Below are 21,394 nucleotides of genomic sequence, written 5' to 3'. Positions count from 1 at the left end.
TACTCGCCTTTCCCAATCATCAAAATTATCATTTGCCAATACTACTACTACTATGCCAATAAAAAATGATTAAAATATATTGTAACTCTGATTTCCCATAGCTACGTCACCTATAACATTATATTCTTAAAAGAAATGAAATGATAGCCTTTGTGCCATTTACTGTAATCGAACTATGGTTGCGTTATAACATACAATATTTTATTGAAATTTATTTGACAGTTTTTGAGTGATAGAGTAAGAAATAAACAGACACAGGTAAAATGTTTACTGTTTGATTACACGGATAAATAATCAATGTTTTAGAGAAAAAACAAAAATAAACAAATTTTACAGTGGTCACAGAAATTCTGGGTTATAATGAAAAGTAAAATCGTTATTAAGAAATATAATATCAACGTTTCGATGATGATTAATAATACATTATCTCATACAATTTACTAGGAAAATAAAATATAAATAAGGAACCTTAACAAGTGGCTAAATACATCGAAAGCCGACATTAATTGCATTTATTATTATATGTTTTATGTATGGGCTAATGTATAACGTTACAAAGCTTCTGTTCTCGACTTTATGAGACTCACAAGCAACAATAAAACAATTTATTTTAAGCTGATTGGGCCTTTGGATGGTAAAACACTGTACAATGTATGTACCTACTGGATACCTGATGTAAAAATTGTGATAAACGTTCCCTTGTTTTGCTGCAATAACCCATGAAAGCCTTATAAATATTTATTGGCTTTTAAACTTTGATTACAATAGCCAATTTTTGGTCGCTAAATTTATAGAATACATGAAATAATAATAATTATTTAGTAAGTCATAAGAGGTTTTTCACTTAGTACCATAAACATGGCACTTGATGGAGAAAATGTAACATAGTCATATCCCTTAGTTTTCAAATTCGTATTTTTTTTAGTTATATCATATACATACTCAAAAGAAACATTAGCCCAGTACACAAACTACTCCTATAGGTTAAGAAATAAATGTCGAAAATGCATTTATTGCAATTCTGAGGAACTTATTACAATCATTTATTATGTATATAATGTTGTTGAGATAATTTCAAAGATAAGATAACCTTCTGCTGTCATCTCTGCATATATTCAATATACATAGTTCGAAACTTATTGTAAGAGAGCTTCCCCCACCAATTTTGCTGTCAGCATGTTAAAGAAGCCATTAAAGTAATCATGACAACTTGAATATAAATATTTATGAAATATTAAGTCTGTTGTAATATATTTTCTTGCTTTCCCACAATAAAAGCTGTTGGCACGGACTTATCGTTTTTTTCACGCACAAACGTTAAACATCTATCGATTTACGAGTATAAATGTTTTGAACCACGCGATGTGGTTACAATTTTTAATCTGTATTAGCGGGGGGCGCCCACCCAGTGTGGACTGGTCTAAATTTTAAATCATAGAAATGCATAACTATCGGTACTAAAATAATGACTGAACCACACGATTATTGCTAAGGAATAACATCCAAGGATACAAAATTTAAATCATTTGTCCCATTTACTTCTTGAATATTTATTATATTATAATATTAACGCGTAAAACAAAAACTTTGTATCCATTTCTAAGATATTCATTTTGCGCTAATCAAAGACATGCAATTTAAAAGGAATAAAATTTTCATACTGAATAATTATTGGACAAAGCTACTTTATACATATTATAATACACATAACATTACAAACAAAACCATGACTTTGACATAGACATATAATCTATCAAGCACTGATGATTCTTCAACGTGTGTATTGTCACTAAATGTCAAAGATAATGACATATCTATTCTACAATTTTAATTGAAATAATCAATTAATTATGATCGAGTATCGCAGTTTTGGCCGTATCTAGTTAATATTAATGTAGTTCTTGTAAAAATATTTATAACATGTGCAACAATTTTATTTTATTTAAAAATGAATTTATTTTTGTTTGAATTGTTTCACAACAAAAATTACTTCATAAATAGAATAAGATTTATAGTAAGTAAAGCTAGAGACACACAATTGTCAGCTCGGCTCCGCACCTAATCTTGACAGAGGTTCCTTGTTAAGGGAAGCAGTAACAAGAACAATTTGCAAACGATCAAACGTAATGTATGTGAATTTCTTGTAAGTTTGGAATCGAATATTTATAAGGGTGAATAAATTTATATTTCTTTTATACTTTTTTTAAATCATTCCGTTGCTCACTTAGCGTTTATTTGAATTTGATATGTTTAATAAAACAAACAACGGTGAAATTCTTAATTTATTTATTAATTTTAATTATTAAAAATAAATACTTCCAGACTGTCACATATACGAAAATTAATTATAGATACATTCCAATAGTTTATAATACGTACCTGTGCTAGAAGTAAATACATAAAATCTCACACAAAATGTATTTTGTGCTAAGATTCATAGTAACGAAGTCGCACTTGAAATACTTCTCCACATTTGCATGTGCTCGTTAACGCAGTGATTGACGTACGTCTATCACGATTGTTCTAGTGTGTACATGACTTTATACCTTACATTCGGGGAGAATAATAAGTTCGCGCGTAAGTGACAATGAACTGACATTTAACTCGTGATCTACATTAGCTTAGACTCATCGAAAAATCATCAGCATTTAAACATTCAGAGATCATGACATGAAGAAATAAAAGGACAGTATTCTATATGACGCTGACATACATATATCTATTTTAACGACTTACGCAATCTCAGCAGATAGTTGATTTTCCTCAGCCTTTAACTAATTTCAATTAACAAATGACAAGAATCATAAAATTAAAATGAATCAATCAAATGTGGAAGCGGAAAGTTTCGCAATAAAAATTTATAGTCATACCGTCCAATCTTTAGCCGTGGCTAATAGTGAGATTCGTTTCGGTGATCTTGATGCTTTTAATCGAGCAATCACAGTTTTGATTGAATCTCCGTAATGTCATTCACGGCTCGTTAACCACGCTCGAGATCAATGGACGCCATCGGCACCCAATAAACGTTTCAGATCTAAATTGCACTTTAGTACTATAAAATCGATTCAGTTTAGCCTGAAGGTTCTGTATAGGAATATTGATATAATTTGTATAAGTATTGATATTAAAAATATTGAATCAAATTTATGGTAAATACTATTATTAAACTACCTACCAGTTATATTTGTAATTCTAAGACTAGGTAAAGCTTTTTTAATAATATTAATAGTTATTATTTTAGAATTTCAAGTCATACCTTTTTAAATAAAAGTATTTATATTTTATATATAATCAAAGGTACGTAAAAGGAAAATAAGGTGTATCTTAAATTGTTACGCGGGCTTAAGTTTTATGATACTATTTATTGTCATGGCTTCAATTTAAATGTTTTACAGTCATTATTATTTTTTTTTTTTACAGAATAAATTTAATTATATGTAGATGCTCTTCTTGAACTTTTTTGAATTTATTTGAATATTCTGCTCAACTTGCGCATATATTAAAAAATATTTTGCATTGAATTATGGCTTTGGTGGTATAATAATATTTTAATATTAAAAAAAATTATTATTGATTGTCAAACTAACCTAATTACGCTTAATTTAAAAAGGATTTTGATGTCATAGTTTTTGCAACTCAAAAGTAAGACTAATTTTTTTTTTACTTTAATCTAATATATTCTAGATTATTACTGAAATTTCTGGAAAAGTACACTATACATTTATTATTTTAAGACGAATATTAAAGTTGTAACTTAGGTATCTTATTAGTTCCTAAATGTTTATGTCTAAACAAAACAGTGGAAAAAAGCTTCAAAAATAAATTAAAGTTAGAGTAAAAAACTAAGGTCATCAGTGACCTATGAACGCCCACATAGAGCCTCCCTAACGAAATTACTCACTCATTAGTTCTACGAATGTTTGTTTAATTTTTTAGTAAAGACGGCGCCGGCCCAACAAAAACTAACTAAATCAGTCACAGTCATAATATCACAGGGGTTTATTGGATCACCATTTAAACCAACACTCGTTCCGATGAGAATTCTATATTTAGATAAAGAAAAAAATTCTCACGGACATAGTAAAGTTACAGGATATATGCAGGTACAATATAGAGAGTAGACTTTAAAATATTCATGAGATAATATTCGAAAGCGTCAGGCTAGGTTTTACCATAATTAATAGCCTTTGAACCGAATCCACAAGAAATTTCCTTTTTCGACTGATATTATTAATATAAGATATTTTCAGCAAAAAATATAATTTACAGAAATACTTAATAAATTAAGGTTATATGCAAAAACTTCAAACATCCATAAACCTACAATAAATAAATCAAAATATTTTCGGATTACTACGTGTTATTTTAGTATTTTAAAACTACATACTCCCGACATTTCGGTTACTTTGCAGCGACCGTGACCACGGGCAGACGAAATGAGAATTCTCGCTATGTAATCCGAAAATATTAGTTTTTTTAAACGAATACTGGCGAAAGTCGTAGATCTCATTATCTACAATAAATATTTTTCTCCTTTGTTATTAATTTGAAAATATCATATCATGAATAAATTTATCATTACTACACCTATAACAAAAAATCAATTGATCGGGATTTATAAAAGGCCATTTAAGAGATTAGTCTGAAGAAGAATACCTTTAATTGGCATAAGCTTGATGGCGACAAGATGAACCACAATTAAACATTCATACAGATTCGACACCAGCCATCAACCGACATATGAATAACTAAGTATTGATTGCAATTTTAATGGGCGTTAATGGGCGGGACAATAATGAACTCGTAGTCAGAGATTTTATCATTTCTATGCTTTGATAACAGGTTGAAAGCGGCAGCTTCAAAGGCAAATTGCGATAGTGCAATACGGTGCGCGGTGGTCCTTCAACGAATCCGACATACGGCACAAGAGATAAGACAACCTGTAATTAACCCTTATCTGTGTTGATACAATACGACTAATTTCGACTTAAGTACATTAAGAGGAGGCGTAAGATTGGTATATTGATGTGATACTCCTTTTACTTAGTCCCCCACTTGAATAGTGACTCAAGCTTACAATATAACATACCTATATCCTACAAAATGCTTAAATATATAAAAGTTAATCATAATAAAAGGAAGTTTCCATCATTTACACTGTCAATAGATAATCACTGTAAACGTGGGAATTTTAAAATGCAACCCCTTCTATAATTAGACATATTCATACCAAGCGCCTCAATTCCGACATTATAAACAGATGCAAATGAATATGTACCTTATAGGAATAGCTATAAAAATTCAAAGTTTACTTCAAATACGTGTCTGTTCTTCCGCTTTGACGAAATATTTTTTACCCAAGATACAAATAAAGCTTCATAAAAACTGTTTGGTACCTTTAGTACGTACGTCTAAGTTTACGAGCAATTAGCAGCATACATGTTTAAGTAATTTAAGATAACATTAATTATAAAGGGTTACTTTGACATGTGTAAATGTAATCTCAATAGAATAATATGCCAGATTAATTACCAAACAGATGTCATATCTAATTTGTTTTCGCTTTTCGAGTTACTAGTACATTATCATAGCATATATTATTTCTTTCGTAACACACCGTAGTAATGTATATTTTCAAGCAAAGGTATAATATGATATGTAGAATATAAAAAAAATTTGTTAGAAAGTTATTAGTAACGCTGCATTTAATTGCAGCGATCGTAAAATTGTCACCATGTGTTAATATGACAGGAACTACGTATCCGTTTGTGACCTCGTGATCATTTGTCATGGGTCAAACTGACCAATTTTGATTTAATGATACGAAACTGTATCCGTGTGAATTTTAACTGCCTACACTTTGTTGATTAATAATAGTAGTTATAGTAGAGAAAAATTTAACCACTACGCAGAACTATTAGGACCTTAGTAGTTATTCTCCGGAAGCGACGGCATGCCTCACTATGATTGAACTGATTCAACATGATTTACGAAATATAAAAATTAGATATTAAGTCTTTCATAACTTTAGAATTTATTAATATGTTATTTTTTGTTAAATCTCAAACATATATATTATTACCTTGCGTCTAGGCTAATTGGATTTTTGGAAAAGAAGAGATCATATATTTTTAATATATTTAAAAACTTTACCATAAATAATGTTGATAATCAATACAAAAATTATTTTACCAATTTCAATAGATTTTACGATGATAATAACGTAAACCGGCAAAGATTTAATTCTCAGGTAACCGATTTTTGTATTATTTCAATTGTGGAAAACAAAATATCATTCCGTGTTTGACATAAGTAGCCCTTTAATTGTAATACAACGTATGAACACAGTTTCCAATTGTATTTCCACAAAAAGAGTAGAAAAGTTGCGTGTTACAGAGTAGGAATTTTTATTGCAACGGTATTTGATAATAACATAGCATAATTTTTGGGTCAAATGAGCATACTAATATATTGTCAGACGTTTGTCGGAACACAATAATAACCTAATGATACCTCTAGGGAAAAGGTGTTAAAACATTTATTGAAAGACGTCAAAATTGAATTAATAGCTTTTTAACAAGCCGACGAAAGCGCGTTTAAAGTATTTTTAACAGCGTTTTTTTGTTCCATATTCTAAATATTATTAATATTTTATGATTTAGTATTATACGAATTAATAGAAAAGAAAATTATACATTTCAATCAAAAAAGAGGTAGAGGTGGCAAGTAAGCTTGGAATAATAAATTTATATTTATGGCATTTTCATTTATATTTGAATCGAAAACAATTCAAACATAAGAAACGTTTGAAAACCATCCATAACCACGTATTTAAAAAGGAAATCAACTTCTTCTGTTTAATTCATGTTTGGAATAATTTAAGTGGAGTATGAAAACTTGGAGGTTGTAATTTTTAAAGCCTGATTGACAGTTCCTGTAAACGATATAGGATACAGTGCCCCCAAAACCGTTGGTCGTCGCCTCGGGTGAACAATAATTTTGTATCAGCAACAAACATAGTACATCCCAAATTGATATACAAATTTCCGACACTATTCTACTTTATATGCTTTAAATAAAATATTTTTATGTATATCATTATTATTGCTCAATTTTTATTTATTTTAATAAATATCCACATATTAAACATATTTAAATTTATATGTATCAAAAAAAACTTCCTTACTCTCGTCTGCTGGTACTATGTGTACGCAAAGAGAATTTGATATATTTTATTATCAAATTATCTTAAAGGTTTCAAAATTATAGCAATATAATGTATGCATGAGGTGACGGACGGTTGCTTGTGAGCTTCCAAAGCCCAAATTGCATATAAAATTGGCGACTCGTGCCGATATTAATGATACCAAAAAAAAAGACCACAACTTTATATTTCAATTATGATCCACGATGTATAGATAGCAATTTATCTTGTGGATGAAAAACTTCTGTAACATTGTAACGGTAAAAACAGAGTGCGTTTAATTTTGTCATCATCCCTAAATACTGTGTTTAAAAAATGACTTTTTAATTCGATTTACACTTTAAGATTATACTTTACTTGTATGAAATAAATTGAAAACGTTTGGGAAACTTAATTGTCATAATAATATACTTTCTTAAATTGAAACAACATGGACGTTTAAATTCTCGATCGCATCTATTAATATGGATTATGCAGAAGGTTCCGGGTACCCACCGGTTATACACGTGTTACACATGCATACCTAATAAATTAATAGTTATGTTCAAATGTCATTAGAAATCTGTGACAAGTTTGGCAAGAAACTGAAGGCTTTGGGTACGCACGTGCCCATCGCTCGCGCAGATGTACTGTGACACCTGCCTTCATGCCCTTACGTCTCGCTTCTACGCAAAGCAATGTATATTTCCCTTTCACTTTATAGGCACACTTAATTCCCACTTTGTACAATTACCAAGATCTATATTAACATGATGTGCCCAGTTTATTTTATTTTCTGAAACAGTTCTTATTAGTATTCTGTTTGCGTTTTGTCCCGACTAGTCATAAGACTAACAGCGACGACTTTGGGAACGTGTTCTATGGCCATATTTGGGATATGATTTGTTCCATCGTCATTAAGTACCTATTTAGCTACAAATTAATGGGCCTTTTATTCTTAAGGATGCTACAAATACAATTCAGTGTTTAGGTTTATTTTTAATCTGAATATTGGAATAAATTGTTACTTACTATCTTAAAAGAATAGAAAAATTTAAGTAATATAATTCCAATCGAAAAGAAAAGATTTTTACGAAAAATTACTATAAGGAAAGCAAAAAACGCATTCAAGTTCCATACTACTTTACTTATCAAGCACCCTCAGAACGTATTAGAAAATTATTTCGACTCAGATAACAAAGCATATCCAATGATTAGGCAGTGATTAATGGTTGATAACAAAAGCACAGCATGCCTCGAGGCTTGATTAGACATGTTGGTAGCAGTGGGTTAGCAATTATTCGGTTTGTGCCTTGATTGACAGTTATCATTCTAAATATATCTGATCTATTAGCACGTATACGAAAAATTGTTTTAGATTAACAAGTTCTCTGACCACATACAACAGTTATTTCAAGATGGTTGTCAGGTCACAGTCAGAAATATCAAAAATTTTTGTTCTTAATTAATATTTAACATTTTTATATTAATTGTTACATAATAAATTATTAGCTTTTGCATGGTAAAAAGGTTGTGGGGATTATTTTATACTTTGTATCTAATGTAGTAAATAGTTCGAATCAATATTTTTTATGCATTAACCAAATTTGTTGGCTTATAGATGACAATATATTCGAAATAAAATTGCAGTTTTAGTTCAATTTTCCTCTCGTCACTAAAATTACTAAGAAATCTATCACTTTTACTGAAGCTACGCAAAATTTTTAAAGTTACAAAAATTATATCCCCGAGTATAGAACATGCATTCGGATTTTTTGTTACACATATTATTAGTCCATGATAGCATTATAAAACCCTAATTGATCTCCGCCAGAATTCAACCCTTGTTTTTGTAAAAGGATTATACCGACCGACCCTATAACTTCTTTTGTCTACGATCATCACTTTATGGAACGTAAACTATTGGCTTCTGATCAATATTTAAAATTATTTTAATTTATCGTAGAAAGCGTTAATGTTATTAAACTAAGATTGTATTCTTATATTTTTAACACTAATGCAATGTTGAGCAAATAATTGATATGAAATTTAAATCGGATATCAAGAACTAAAAAGTCAGAGCGCCATAGTTTAATTGCTAAGGCAACTGGAAAACGGTGTTCCGAAAGTTGTAGGTCCTAATCCTGCTCGTCTAAATTTTTTTTTAATGTAAATTTTCTACTTGAATTTTAATTCATTCACGAAACTATATTTTTAAAACAATTTAGTATTATTTTTATATCCGTATTTGTAACTGTAATAAATGTTTAAACAAAATAAGAATAAGTTTAAACAAAAGAATTACAACAAAATTTTCACGTATAAATTATAATTATTATAATATTATAAAAACTTATTAAATACTATTACAAGTTTTCCATAAAAAAGATATAACTTTGATGTTGAAATTTTATTAATAAACATTACAATAAAATCCTTCGTAAAGAGTACTTATGGTATAGCTTAATTAAGAAAGGTGCTTTAAAATAAACGCAACCACCAATGATAATAAAATGTATAATTAAATTAATAACATTGCATAGCATATACTCCATTTAATGATTTCATAATAGTCTTAATCCGAACGAATAAAACTGTCACGGGGACGAAGTTTAATGCTTGATTTAATGACGATTGGCCATAAGACATTATATTTTAATTAAGAGTCGTTAAAACTTTAAAGCCCTAGCTCACTATTCATACAATTATTGAAATGGTATTATCTACGTCTAAATGATTCTAAATAATACCCTGATGTACGTAATATAGACAATTAAACGATGAATAATTAGTGTCCATAAACATTCAAATATGGCAAAAAAAATAATTTCTTAGTCGTAAGTGTTTATTCATTACATGAATAAGCTCCTTTACAATTATTACGTTTATGGAGAAGATTTTGTCATATTACCTGCAAGACCACCATGTGAGTATCTCAAGGAAAATCGCTGAGACGTTACAATTTAATTAATAACAACAAACTAATTAATAACTTCTCTGGACTATTGTGAGGGGTCTTGCAACGCGTCATGTGTGATTGGATTCTAATTTTATCAAAAGCAAATCAACCAGAAGTATATTAGTCAGACAAAACCGAATGAAATATGTCTAGCGGCAAATTAATGATATAAAAACTATAGTGACTTTTCAAAAGTTGATGTTTCGTAAGAATTTTTACAAAATCAACCAACTGGTTTGAACTCGACCGCTGGATACAGAAGTCATTCAAATTCATTATCACAATAAAACCTTCCAAGCACTCGTCCGGAGCACGGAATAAATGATCAAATGTTATCAACGTCGAATCTTAGAACCACCGGGTAAGAAATGTCTTAATAATGACATGAGGAAATATCAGATACATCTCTAGACTCGACATACTCCCATATCGACAAAAGAACACAGCCCAACTATTTTGTCACTGATCAAATCTAAATAAAATACCGACAGTCAAAAGGGTTTAAACAAATTTGTACCGATAAAAAATCCACATAATTCCTACCTGAAATACCTCCAACAATGTCACGCAATATCTAATTAAACAAAAAATCTGATCTATTAATAACAACCTATAAAAGTAAACAAACAATATTTTGGGAGGAAACGTATAATTTAACAGATTTAAAATAAGACATCACGGCAATTGTTTTGAAAGAGTTTTATATGAATCAATCATGTTGTTAGATTTAATTGAGCATGTAATGCGGCATCTGCCTTTCGGTCCGTGAATTTTGTAGGCAGGTTATTAAATAAGTGAAACAGTAGTTCGGTTATTTCACACTGTCGCAATATCTACTGATCTATCAAGTATGATACAGATATAAAGTATTTTTTAAGAGACAATGTTGTTGCTTTTTTCAATTTTATACAATTTTAATAAATTATTGTTAGCATTTTTTAATTAAGTCATTTGATATAGAATACTACTCTCTCATATTGGTGAGTTAAATTTATAGAATGTAGATCAACCAGAATCTAATAAATAAATGGATTTAAATCTTCATAATGAATGTGTAAAATAGTTTGATTTTAGCCATTTGCTTTTTAAGACCAATAGTATTATTTGGGTCAAGATTTCTAAAAAATACATGATCCATTCACCCATGCATAATGAAACCTTCAAGCAAAAAATCCTAAAAACAAAACTCGAAGAAGTTTGGTGTCATATTCATTGTTGATATTTCCATTCCGCCACCCAGAGAGCGAAAGCGTTGAATGAAATATCAATTAGAGCATACTTTTGAGGAAAAAACACGACTTCATTTCTTAATTTAGTAAGTGAATTCGTTGGAGTATTGTCGTATGTCATTTGCTTTTTTTATTGTCACTCCGGTAGGGTAATGAATAATCCGATGTATTCATTTCAACGAAAATTACATAATAAATCATAATTTTTAAGTTCGATATTTTTAATTTTATATATTTTAATTAACTCTTTCATTAATATTAAACAAACTGTACACTCATTTAAGCTGTTGTATTATGTTTAGAGTTAAATAAATTTACATGTGTACAATTATGCCTTAATTTTCAATATAAATAACATTATTTTAGTGACCATTAGGATTTGATGTTGTTATAATATAATTTTGTTGTTATGTATAAGCTACGACGAAGTAGTTAAGAGTGTAGTAAGTAAACATTGCAATGCATATTTTTGTACATGATTTATTGTTTAACATTTCAAAAAATGTTTTTTGTCAACCGCCACCCGCAGGCTTTGTTCTCGCTATATTATAGACATTAAAACTTTGTATCACAACGTCAAGGAAGTCAGGTAATGGATATTGAACGGGAAAATTGTTTTAATCATTTAATATTTCAGCATAACGTTATTAATATGCTATAAAATTATTTTAGTGTTTGTTTTCATTAAATTTTGTGCCGTAAGGGGTAAAAAATTTGCGTTACAACGATACTTTTATATAAAAAAAAGTATTTTGGAAAAGCTAGAATATCACCAAATGCTTAAAATCAATTCCGTGTTTTCCTTCAGACATATCATAATTATTCACTTGGAACGCAATGCTATGTTTCGTCCTATAATGAGCGCATTTTTAATACACAATATATATACCTATTATACACATGTTTGCAATATTAAGGTACTTTATTAAGTGAGGAATTTTTATGCACTTACAAGTCTACCGACGAGGTGATTTCATTGCTTCTTAATACTTTTGCCATATCAAAAGCTCTTGTACGCCAAGTAGAGGCATTTGTAATCTTGTTTAAGTGTACCTCGGCTAAAAGGAATAAAGCTGTAAGTGTTATGAGTTTAAACTGATATTTTTATGAAGCTATTTTATTTGAGGTCTTAATCCCGGTGTATATCGGAGACATGTTTAAGAAATCATTTGATTAGTATTTTTGCAATACTAGTTACTGCCCGCGATTTGACCCTTGGATTTGCATTTATGTTATGACTGTATCTAAGAATAAGTTTCAACATCACTGACGTTTTTATTTATTTTTCTTGTATAAACTAGCTTCATAGCAAACTTAAATAAAATTATTTAAGTAATTTTTCACACTAATAGTAACAAACATCTACCTTCTCATAATATCGAATTTGTCTTGTGACTTTCAAAGGATTCACACATTATTATTAAATACCTCAATTGTTTGGAATAAGACAGAAGTCTTTGTTCGATGACCAATCATATAAGCTGGTGTTTTTTTAAACGTACTCTCACATCATTAAAGACGATCTACCGTTTTATTTTTTACCAAATTTTACATTTACCGCACATCCCGCTGATAAGTCTTGGGGTGTATAAATTAATCGCTTTTTACCGATTTCTATACAAATGATTGGATAAATTATTTATTAATCACTCCTGCGTCCAGCCATGTTGGAGGATAATTGGAGTCTTAATAAATATATCTCTGTTATATGCAACTAGTTATAGGACGAAAGTTATTGGGCTGAATTTTTGGTAAGTAAAAATATTCACTTAACCCTAAGAGTTTGACGGTTAAGTAATTTTACTTTTCAATAATTATTATTTTTTAATATCGTCTTCCTGTGAACACGGTTATTGCAATAGAAATTGAAACGTCAGGCTAAACATCTAAAGAAAACAAACGACAAAGAACTTAAAACGGCACATAGGTACCATAAAACAAAATCATGACCAAGATCAGAATTTTTTTTTTTAAAGAATAAATAAAATCCCAGTCACGATTTATACATATTAATGAAACGGGGATACCAGTTTTAATTAGTCGTGATATCTTCATCGTAAGACAAAAACCGAAACTGATGTGAACTCATGGAATCGTATAGTTTTATTTACAGTATCGTAAAACGTTACATGGCTATTTAGTTTTATGGATATTACAAACGTGTAAAATATATTTTTTATATCAAATTGATAAAAAAATATATATATAAATAAAAAGCCCCTCTTATTTAAACGGTAACATGTTTCATCTTAAAAAGATTTGTACTTCTTTAAAGAATAATTAATATACTCTTGTAAACTTCCGACTTGAACTTTATTCTGGAACAACCTTCACATTTTCCACTTCCGCTCAGTCGGGTAAGTCGCTGAGTTTTTTAGACAATCATAAATAAACTTAATCGTTCCTTTGTCAATTGTATAGCAATTGTATCGTTTAAAATCTGATCGCGTCAATTATATACTTGATACCAATTAGGCAATTGAAATAGCGGCTTAGTGTCGAGTATTTTCACAAGAATAAAACCCAATTATTCATTTATTTACTGCCTTCAAAGGTTCTGTACATGTCATTATACGTACGACTTTTGAGCAATTCATATTAACATTTCCTTTTTTAAACTTCTAACTAGCTATTTAAGTAACATTAATATTGAATAAAAAAGTTCAAATTCAATTCTGTTTTAAACAAAATTATATACCGTCATTAACAAACTAACTACGTAATAATATATCATTTCCATTGATTGACATCTGTCTGTGTCTATAACTGGTAACGGTTGAAGCATATAATATAGTGCAAACATACCTAGCTACCGCATGTATGCATCTAATTTAGAGCCGTAAGCCAAAAATTTATACTTTCACCCAGATGCAGAGACGAACGAAATTGATACATATTATGTATGATTACAAAGTTTTCCATACCTAATGAGTGTTCCGAGTCCATTGTTAGAAATAAAAAACATGTCTTTTAACACAAATTGATTCAAGTTATTATCACATTGCTTAAGTGATATTACAGTTGCTTTGTGGTATTTCGTCGATGTTTGTTTGGTCAGAGAAAAATCGCGCTTGATGTTATGTGGAAGTACATAAAACCAGAGATCTGACATAATTTAATCGAAAATAAAGGAAATTATACCAAAGGGACAAATAAAACTTCAGGATTCGTCAATCATGTTCAAGTAAAATAGTAAATAAATAAATAAAATTTATTTTAATAGTGAAAATAAAATTAATAAATTCGTTGCGGAACTTCAATTCTTACGTTAAGTTATACGTTATAAGTTTTTACTATGAGTGATTCACAAAACCAAATCACATTTCCTTGTATCTATCACAAAACAAATCACGTAGGAAATAAGGACAATAAAAGAAGGCGCCACCTTAAGATTATGGCACGTTCGAATAATGACGGTGAAATTGTCAAAACGTGACCGAAAGACCAAGACAAAAGTAAGAGTTTTGCTAGTGAGTATTCAGAATCCGTGCCTCGAATTTTATGAATGAAATGCATATATGAATGAAGTTACTGTTTCCGTATGATAATTATTTTTTTTATATAAATTTCGGAACAAACTGGTTTCTTTTTATGAAACACTTTATGCCTATTAACTTTTTTAACACTTTATCTTTTGTACATATAAAAAAATTTATGTTGAATTGTTTTTTAAATTCCTTATTTTAAAATATTTTTTCTACAAATTTTAACTTACCTTGCGTGTGATAAAACACTCTTAAGACAAAGATAATCTAAAATTTGCAGTTGGTGAAGAAAATAAGATAAAACTTACAAGAAAGTCTCTTAAAATCCTTAATTGGTATTAATATACTGTGGTTTGTAAAAACAATACTACAAAAATAATATATTAATGACGACCTAAACAATTTTTAATTGTGGCTTCAGTTTTATTTAATATAGCGATGGTAAACTGGCTTCGTTAGCGGGCTGTGTAGATTCAAATCTGATAGCCATCTTTTGACAAATAAACCCCGAGGTACTAGCAAGAAATATAAGGTGAGGATGAATTAATGAGACGAGCAGGGAATTTATAGACGAACCCAGCACTCAGACGTGTATCAAGTTGCAAACAGAATGCGACGATTTTATGTGCTTGTATTCATTTGTAATGGTTGTTTGCTTGTTAGATAAAAATAATATTATAGATTTTTATCTGTAAATTGTTCACACTTACCGCACATGGTGCATTAAAAACTCGAAGTTTACAAAAACATACAAGTCAAAGAACAACGTAAACAAGGTATTTATTTTTAAACTAAAAAAAAGTATCTTAACAGTATTTAAATTTTGTTGAGAAATCTCGTTAGTTAGAAATAAATCCTGTTAGAATATTTTAATGTTTGCTTTCTCAAAGGGCTTTTTTTGGATATTAATTCGTATATTTTTTAAGTTTTCATAAGTTAAATAATCAGTCAGTAAGGATATATTTTTTTTTAATGTTTATTTACAGTCTAATTTGGTTCTAATATAACAAATATAAAATATGAAATGAAGAAAGATAAACAGTTTTGGATGTGATCAATGATTTGAAATCTTATCGATTTATTGATTAAAATTATTATGGAACTAAAAAAATCAAAACGTGAAAGAGAATTACTGGAAATTAATTTAAATTACAATCGTTTCTTTATATGCACAGTTGAATGTATTATATTTGCCTTATAATTTAACTTAGTAATAACTTCATACAATACCAAGTACTCCATGCATTTTTAAAATAATTTAAATATCATGGCGTGTTAAAACCCTATATTTCGAGTAAGCCTGAACCATAAGTTTATTACAAGAGATACTCAATAATTTGTAATCAAGTGATTATCTGATATTATCAATTTACGCTTCAATATGATTTCAATGCTATTTTATAACAAAATTTGTGACAAATAATATATTCTTAATGAAACTATTTATATATTTTTTATTGTATAGACTGTATTACCAAGCTGTACGCTATAAGCTGTTCGTCTACGATTCAATAGATTTGGAGAGAGAAACAAATATTAAGATATCCCTTCACTTACGTTCTAAGCTACGGAATGTAGAGAGCGCAGAGCACGTGGTAACAAATCAGTGTCTATAAGCTTAATACCTAACTAGAACCTTACGCCGCGATTGGAGAATTGTAAACTCCGACGTCCAATAAGAAGCAGTGGCGTAACAATAGGTTGGTCTATGCGTATTAGATTTGTTGCCTAGACCAGATCGTATATGAATTCATCAACTATTATCTACTTTTAATGTTATCACTTTCTGCTATTACGATGCTGCCTCTTATTTGTTTTGAGATATTTATTATTATTGAAGTATTAGTAGATTTTTTTTATTTTTAAACTGTAACTCATATTAAAAATTCTAATTTTAAATACGTATAGCATGAAACCTTAGAAAGAACTTTTTTATTCGAATTTCTAACTACAACTGACTAGTCCCGAAATAAAATAAATAAGGTTCTAAGTATTAACTATTTTATATCACATTCCAATAAGATCCCATCAAAATCATATATATACTCTAAACATTTCTAAAATGTATGCATAATTCATTAACTTTTAAAATTTTGTGAGAAATATCAATTATCATATTAATTATTGTGTTATGCAAAATGGATCGTGTAGCATGAGATGCGGAAAATTGTGAAATCGATAAGAAAAAGTCAACGGTAGCTTTAAAGTAAGACGAGAACTGGTCCATCATAGAGACTGTTCTGCACCTGCTTAAAATAAACAACGACAGACTAATTACAGTTAATAAGATTTCAATAAATTCAACTCCATTTGGAAATACCAACACGATACTTTCTGTTTCAAATTTGTCCCCGTTTTTTATTGTACTAAATCTTAAAATTCCATCTTAAATCGTATTTTAATCCAATTAGACTTTAGCTTTATGCTCACACTTGCTGCTTCGAATGTAATGAACATGCGATGTACAACTGAAATTATTGGAAAAGGTGCTTAAAAACATTAACTTTAAAGATGATGTGGTCAGTTATTTTCAAAGTGAGCTTAATGTGCAAAGTTTATGACATCCGATTCAAAAATTTGACGAACAGTTTGAATTATATCACGTTTGCCTCGAAAACTTATCTAATTGGTTTTAATCAAACAAAATGACACAAGAAATTAATCTGAACCTTAAAGAGATGTCGTAAAGTAATTAATTCTTAATTGTAAGGACAGGCTGAATCCATCATTAAGGAGCGTTGAGCTCTGAAAATGAATGAGATTAACCTTTTTTGCTGTTTAGGTTTTAAATTTGTCAAAGAATGCCTTGGTTTTGAGTGTTTACTAAAAAGTTTGAAATGCGAATCTTGTGAAGCGTACTGACAGTATTTATATGTGGGATATATTAAGAGATGATGTTACTAAACTGGGTCTATTGTTTTGTGCAACAAAATTTATTATAATTATCAATATATTTAACACAAACACATCTTTTGATAGGTAATATTCAACAAATTTGGTTGTATGTATTATTTTATGAATTAGAAATAAATATCTAAGTTTTTAAAACTTTCATACACATTGAAGTAAAATTTTTAAATTGGTTAACAAACATTTGATTCTTTTTGCAGTAATTGTGCTCTCGAGTCGTCGTAACGAGTCGAGTTTAATATCAGGTATCTATTAGTATTTACAATCTGTAAAATAGTATATTCAGAATCGCGTACAGCGATAATCGTTTCCATTCCTTCATAACGGCTATTAATCAACATTAACCTACAATCAAGCTTAGAAGTCGTTTAACGTACGCCCACGGCAAAATACACCCGACTGTACATATGCATGGGTCGCGTGGTTGTCTGCTATTAAGTATGGCCATAGCTACCAGTAGATTTGCAATAAATTACACGAATTACACACTATGGAGGCGAACGTGCTCCTGTGATATATTGTAAAATGGCAACACTAGGCTTGTGTCAGCAGACGTGGAATTATACGATAGCGCTGTGAAGGTAAATTATAATGAATATCTCAAGACCAACATGGAATCAAAAAATTAAGGGTTCTGCTGTCTGGTCACGTTCTAGTTGGGATTGGGGATTCAAGATCAAAATGTTATACAAAATAAATACCAAATGAAAGCTTATCAGCAGATGATGCCAACGAAACAATGTGTCATTACAATAATTATATAATTTTGTAACATTTACTACATGATTGGGAATTACATCAAAAATCTTGTAAGTAAAATACCATTTCTATCCACTTCTAAAGACCCCGGCTTTTAAAAATAACCTCATGGCCAACAGTACTCGCTAATGCATCGTATACATAATCAAGTTTTTTATTTCTGATTGTTATTTCGTAAATAATAGCCCTCTACCTGACTGCAGGAATTATAGCTGTAACTAAGCATAATTTAGTTTGTATGCACGTTTGTTAGATGACAATCGGAGTTTGTCTGTGTTCGCTTTCACCGCTCCGTCATTTATATCATAACTTATTTACTATCATCGTTTTATGCTTTAAAAAAGTAGAGTGATAACTTATAATTTATACAAAGAAATTAAAAATAAGAAACATTATATTACTGTAATTCAGAAATTAAGATATAATTAAAGACTAACTTCACCTAATTAAAATTGCACTTAAATTTGACAATATCGCTGATCGGAATCATACTTTTCGTACTGTGACGAATGAAGACGCGTAACGGACACGGTTATTAAGGATATCGATAAATTCAGCGAATGACAACGTAATTATAATGAAGGGTACCAAGAAAATGCATAATCAAAGAGTTCAGATGGCCATGTCCGGCCTTCCATTAAGATGAAATTATAATCAAATTAAATTATAATATAAAATCAAATTACATATTGTCTAAATAACGTCATATCAAAGTCAAAAGCTTGTAATCAATTAAATATAATGAAACACACATCGAACAGTTGAAAAGGTCCTATTATAAACTGTTCTCTCGTAATAAACGTCAATACATCTTGATCCATGAAGGATTTAATTCCACACAAATAAAGTTTCGTTCTACAGATTTTCGATTTAGTATTTGCTGAGCAGAAACTTTCTAATAAGACTGTAAAATAACAAGTCTAAAATTAAATTACAACAAACAAACAGAGGTACAAACATTCCCACGTTCATGAAGAGCATCGAGAGATTCAGTGAACCTGTAATGGGTTCACTCGTTGCCTTTTTGGTTGGAGGTTAGCTGTGTAATCTATACTATCAATACTTAAGACAAGTTCACGATCAATTTAAACAACACCAAGTTTTATATCGCCATTAAGTTGCCGTATTGGATTTGGATGTACTTCGTTATTGTGTTTTTAAAATATTTTATGAAATGAGCTTATATTTTTATGAACGAAAATTGCGTCGAAACAATACATTATTCTTTTTATATTTTATTGTGATGTGGTCAATATTCATTAAACGAGAGTTAAGAACAAGAAAAAAAATCTGTTCAAATTAAATTCTGTTCAAAAGAATTCGCATTCAGGTACTTCAAGATTATTATTTTTTTTATCCAAAGCTTTTTTAACCCTAAAAAATTTGTTTGTACTACACAATTTGTTCATGTTCAGTATTTTTTTTTTATTTCTAAGTTTTCATTCACTCATTCAATCAGTCAAATAGGATTGAACCATGCCACAATACTGCACTGCCATCTAAACGAATTCTTTGGTACTACAAGGGGTTGAAATAGATACTATTGATTTTAGTACCTGCCTGTTAAGGGTTGAAAATAGATGGCGCTAGATACATTAATACGGAAAGAAATATTTTTACTCACTAAAGTGAAATCCTTATTCAGTTATTTTATTTATTTTTGGTAAATTAAGTAAAATAAACTTTAAACATATTTAATACTTTTAATTAATTTAAGTTTCATTTAAACACTTTTACAATGCGTCCGAAATGTGACGTCACAAATGAGTTCGTAGAGCGAGCCGCCTAGTCGGACAGGTGAATTGCTTATGCCATATACATATTTTGTTTTTAATCTAATTACAGATTCTTTTCGCGTTTGATAATACACTAAAAATACAAGTAGAATATTATATTTCAACTATATACATATATTCCATTGTATATCAATTTTAGGTAATTATAGAAAAAAATATATATTTAAAAATCGAAGGTCATAAAAGTAAAGAACCTAATCAAGTCATCCGGCAATTATTGAGGTACAAATTATAACTTCACTGAAGTAATTCGTAAATGACGTCACTGAAGTCGTAGCGCAAACGATGTCACACGCCGCACACCTGCCTACAACCTGACGCCGACCAGCTTGTAATATATTTAGCACAGACCTACTCACTCAGTCATATGGAATGATGTTTAAAGGTAGGTATTTAAACTCACATATTGCACTTCTTAGGTTTATGTTTTGGTTTCGGCGGGTAACAGTATGGAAAGTCTTGACAGGGAAGAAACATTTTTAATGTTATGTATATACCATTAGCAAGGCAGTCCTTATTTTCCTTTATTATAAGATTGCGACCAGATTTCGTTGACAGTAATAGCTTTTTCTTTTAAGATTTACAAAAAATCTTTAGTTATTTGTCTAGTTTAGGACAAGCTCTTAGGCGCACCTGTCTGTTGATGCGTAGGCGCATCGACTCCATTAGCCTCTGAAGAGTAGGATAAAATGTAGTAGCCTCAATCACTTGATAAAGTCGATTACTGAATCTATCAGTTTCTAGTCTCTTTCGTAATTTTTTTAATTAAAAAATGAAAATGGTACAAGATTTACGACGCACCTGAAGCAGTAACCAATTATGTGCATAACATTTATTCTTAATAAAACTTATAATAATATGCCTCATTAAGGGAACTAAAGCTCTAAAACATAAGAGCAATATCCCGGCATTTACAGCATGTATTTCGCGTAACAACTTCTAAATAGATACGGGCAAATCCCGTACAAGGTAATGGACAGGATAATTATACGCAACGACGTGCAACAATAGCGGCTCGAGCTGCTGGTTCTATGGTATAATAAGCGGCGTATTTTGATGAACGCAACAAGTAG

At 29.8% G+C, this 21,394-nt stretch overlaps 1 protein-coding gene across 1 annotated transcript in view; it reads right to left on the bottom strand.

The window, feature by feature from the left end:
* LOC116766570 (protein yellow) overlaps window positions 1-21,394 on the bottom strand; it is a 127,006-nt gene that overhangs the window by 94,372 nt on the left and 11,240 nt on the right. The window lies entirely within an intron of this gene.

This window comes from Danaus plexippus, chromosome 15 (assembly GCF_018135715.1).
Source record: "Danaus plexippus chromosome 15, MEX_DaPlex, whole genome shotgun sequence".
Taxonomy (NCBI): domain Eukaryota; kingdom Metazoa; phylum Arthropoda; class Insecta; order Lepidoptera; family Nymphalidae; genus Danaus; species Danaus plexippus.
This window is presented reverse-complemented; position numbering and strand designations above follow the sequence as displayed.